The sequence below is a fragment of the Chrysochloris asiatica genome, unplaced genomic scaffold, assembly GCF_000296735.1.
Source record: "Chrysochloris asiatica unplaced genomic scaffold, ChrAsi1.0 scaffold00205, whole genome shotgun sequence".
In the NCBI taxonomy this organism is placed as follows: Eukaryota; Metazoa; Chordata; class Mammalia; order Afrosoricida; family Chrysochloridae; genus Chrysochloris; species Chrysochloris asiatica.
Genome location: NW_006408723.1, coordinates 5,736,284 through 5,740,615, shown reverse-complemented (window position 1 = coordinate 5,740,615; position 4,332 = coordinate 5,736,284). Strand labels below are relative to the sequence as shown.

The 4,332-nt window shown below is 40.7% G+C and overlaps 1 pseudogene; it reads right to left on the bottom strand.

Annotated features, from left to right (window-relative positions):
* Nucleotides 1-2,593: 2,593 nt before the first annotated feature.
* The window catches only part of LOC102822132, an 8,498-nt pseudogene continuing 6,759 nt past the window's right edge, over nucleotides 2,594-4,332 (bottom strand).

Here is a 4,332-nt window from a genome sequence, read left to right as displayed (position 1 = left end):
TATACAGGGTCACTATGAGTCTCAACGGCACTTAACAACAATAATCGGTTCTGATTCATAGTGATCCTGTATAGTGTTTACTGTATATGTATATAATCCTGGTGTAGCACTGTAGAATAAGCATTATGCTAAACACAAAGTTGATAGTTCAAATCCACCAGTCACATTTCGAAACCCACTACAGGATCACTATGAGTTGGAACAGACTCAACACACTAAACAAACAATAATGTTGTTGTTAAGTGCCATTGAATCAGTTTTGACCCATAGCGATCCTGTATAGGGTTTCAAAGGAGTGGCTGGTGAGCTTGAACTGCTGACCTTATGGATCAAACCGACTTTGCAGTCCACTGCATTAGCTCACAGAACCACACCAGGACTATACATATTTGTTATTGCTGTTGTTAAGTGACATCAGGTCAGTTCTAACCCTCTATAGGGTGTCCCAAGAGTGGCTGGCAAATTTGAACCACTAACTTTGTAGTCCAAATTGACCTTGCAGATGAGTGTTTACCCTACAGTGCCACACGAGTTTATATACATATACTGTTCTGACCCATAGCGACCCTGTATAGGGTTTCTAAGGAGTGGCTGGTGAGCTTGAACCTCTGACCTTGTGATAAAAACCAACCTTGACTTAATATGCTGTTGTTTGTAGGTGCTGTCAAATTGCAACTCATAGCAACTCTGATAGGGTTTTCAAACACTTCTGTTTTTGCTTTTCTGTGAGCTGTTTCATTACCATCTTGCACAAACTTTTCGAAACCCAAGTCTGTTGTGGATTATTTCACAGGCAGAAACATGGTTGATTGGAAATGATTTGCCACATAATCCACCTGGCACTCATCTATTCAACAGAATCATTTCACATGCATGCTCACTGTTGTCATCAGCCATGGACATGGAAGGGTGTTTTAATATAAGTGGAGTATGGGTAATTTTTGACTCAATCTCATATGTATATGTATTTGTAACTAGGGCTATCTCTCCCTTTACATATATATGTAAGGAGCTCTGATAGCGTAGTCATTATGAGTCAGACTGCTAATCCCAAGGTCAGCAGTCTGAAACAATCAGCTGTTCCGCAAGAGAAAGATGAGACTTTCTGCTCCTGTAAAGATATACAGCCTCAGAAACCCTACACAGGATAGCTAAGAGTTGGAACCAACTCCATGGCACATAACCACCACCACCACCATCACATATATATGTGGAGTCCTGGTGTGGTACTGTGGGTTAATGTGATGGATTGTAAAGTCGGTTTGAGCCACAAGGTTAGAGGTTTAAGCTTACCAATCTTTCCTCAGAAACTCTATATAGGGTTGCTATGGATCAGAACCAACTCAACAGAGTTTAACAGCAACAACATATGTTGTTCATACATGCACAGGTTTTTTCCACACACAGGGAAAGTGACCAGAGATTAATCTGCAGAAGTGGGCAGGGCCTTCTAGGAAATTACCTAAAGGCAATGGGAAGCCACACAAGCTTCTAATAGGCAGAGTCCTGATTAGAACCCAGAAATACTGATTTGCATTTCAACATTCCTTCATTTAAGTGACACCAACCCCAATTGATATATCTGGAAACAACACAAACAAAATTGCTATAGAAACAGGACTATTGTGTCTCCTCATGGGCCACCATGAGTAATGCTATTGTTTTATTTTTGTTTTTGTTTTTATTTTATTAAATTAATTGCTCTGTAAAACATTGCAGATGTCATAATTGTTAACATAACAACTTATCAAACTGTAGTTAACTAGTGCAGTTTGCTGAGCATGTTTTATAAAGAAAAGGAAATGCCAAAACCCTGTTAAAGTTGTTCCATTGCAGCCTAGAAGAACAAAGGAGTTGCTTCTCAGACATTTAAACCAGACAGTTAAAACAAGCGAAGTTTCCCTCTCATCCAGAGCAGTACATGGTAGAAATATTCTGATAAATATGAACTTGACAGTCTTTGCACTCAAGAGATGTCACAGCCTGAGATGCAGTGGAGGTTTACCTTCTTCAGTTTCAACATTGGAGGGTTTTGGTCATTTATTTTTAAGTATCAAACTCTAGTGGCTTTTGGGTTATAGTATCTTCACTCTGAGATAAGCAGTCTTCTTTACAATGTAATTTTAATATCCTCACACTCAATTTTAAGGCAAAGCAATTTTAATATTAGGTGCACAACACATGCCCTTGCTGCAAACTGCTTTTCTTGACAAGCTATGAAGTAGTTCAAAGAGGTATGGTTAAGGCTGTATTACTGAATGGTGCTGGTAAATACTACACAATTTGTCACATTGCAATCTTGTTTCCAATTTAGTGACTGCTGCTGTGGAATCAGATAGCAACAATGACAACATTATTAGGTTTTTCTTTTTGTTTTTTACTATGATTTAGTTAGCAACTGAGGTTCCCGATTTTAACCCCTTGGCAGAAAGAGCCAAGTTCCCTCATTCATACATTAGCACCTAAAAGTCAAGGGGTTAAATAACCAGTACAAAAGATACTGCCCTTCTGATTGTAGCATTTGGAAGTTGTGCTACATGTTGAAGGGTTTGTGGGCAACAGAAAGAAGACACCAGGAGAAGATAAAACGTTGTCACATGAAGTCTTCAAAATCTTGTACATATCCTCCATCATAACCACCATAGTCTGCCAGATCGTCTTTCATGGTAGCCTTAAATCCCCTCCAGGAACCACACCTTTCTTCTTTTTTGCTTTGCTTTGCTTTTCTTGATTCTGTTTTTCACTGCAAAGCACAGTCAACAAATTGGTAATCTTTTTTAAGTCCTCAATTTCCAATGAAATACATACATCTCGACCTAAGGCTTCCAAAAAGCTGGCAAAATATACTGACTTTTCACATTGTGTAATTTTGTCCTTTAGTAACTTCCCAAACTCTGTTAAGTCATCTCTTAAAGATGGGTTCATAGCATCTATTCCATAAACTGTATTATTAACACCAAAAGTTTCTTTTGCTAATTCAAGGTCTGCCCTCTTCCTGTAATTTCTTCAGTCTCAGTTTGTCTCCTAGTTGTTCTTCTGGTGTTAGCACTTTAGATTCTTGAGGTTCTTCTAACCTCTTTTTAATTTCTTCTTGCCTTTTCTTTTGTTGCCGTTCTTTTTCTTTGATCTTCTCTGCTATTTTTTTCTTTTCTGAAACTTTTACTTCTGGCTTTTCTTCAGTTTCTTCCTTCTTTTCTTCATTATCATCATCCCAGTTATCCTTGACGTCTTCGTCCTTGTCCTGTCGTCGCCTTCTCAGCGGTCCCCGCCAGCGGAGCCACCGCACCCCCCACCTTCTGCACCCGGTCCTCCACGAAGAAAGTGTCTCAGTCCCAGGAATCAGAGTAACCCACAGCTGCCGCCTCCACCGCCTCCACCAACTCAGGCCGAATTTAAGCCTGTGCTAAGGGGATGTAGGCGAGGAGTTAGCTGGGAGTATTGCTATTGTTGTTGCAGTTGTTAAGTGCCATTGAGTCAATTCCAACTCATAGTGACCCTGTATAGGGTTTGCAAGGAGCGACTAGTGAGCTTGAACTGCCGACATTGCAATTCAAATTGATCTTGCAGTCTAGCGCATTAACCCACATCGCCACATATTCAGCCATGGACTGGGCAGTTTCTTTAGATCCTCCATTATACTTTTGCTTCCATGCTGCCCTTCCTAGTACTTACAGGAAAACTCATCAGGAGTCCTGGCCCCAGTTTACGTATTCCAATCTGTTATAGGCAGAAGACGGACTTACAAGCTTTCTATGGTAATATTTCTGGCTATTCCTTTCTCTCCCCCTCTAGTGTCTATTTTATAATGTTATGCAAGGGAAACCAATATTCAAAAGACAGCCAAGCATCTTAACATTATTTCCCTCCTTTCCCCCATTCCAACCATGTCTCAATCCTTGTATCCCAGAGCCCTGTTGTTCCAAGGTTGTGCATACATCATTATTTACCTCTGTCCCTCTTACCCCATGTAAACCTGCCTAATTGTTCTCCTATCCCCTTTGTTCTTCCATTCCTCCCCCCTTCTTGTATATTGCTCCCCTCCCTAACACTCAAAGTATGCTCTGTCTATTCCCTGCCCTGTGCTTCACTTTCCCCTCCCTCCCCTCACCCCACTCCCAACAGCCAAGTAACCAGCAAAGAATCCCCCCTCCCACCTCTGCCTTTAGTATGGGTTCTTTTTCTTAGTCTTTTACAGTAGTGGTCCTATGCAGTATTTCTCCTTTTGTGACGAAGTTCACTCAACATAATGTCCTCAAGGTTCATCCATGTTATGCGGTGGCTTGCAGCTTCCTTGTTATTCTTCAAGGTAGCATAATATTCCATTGTGTGTAT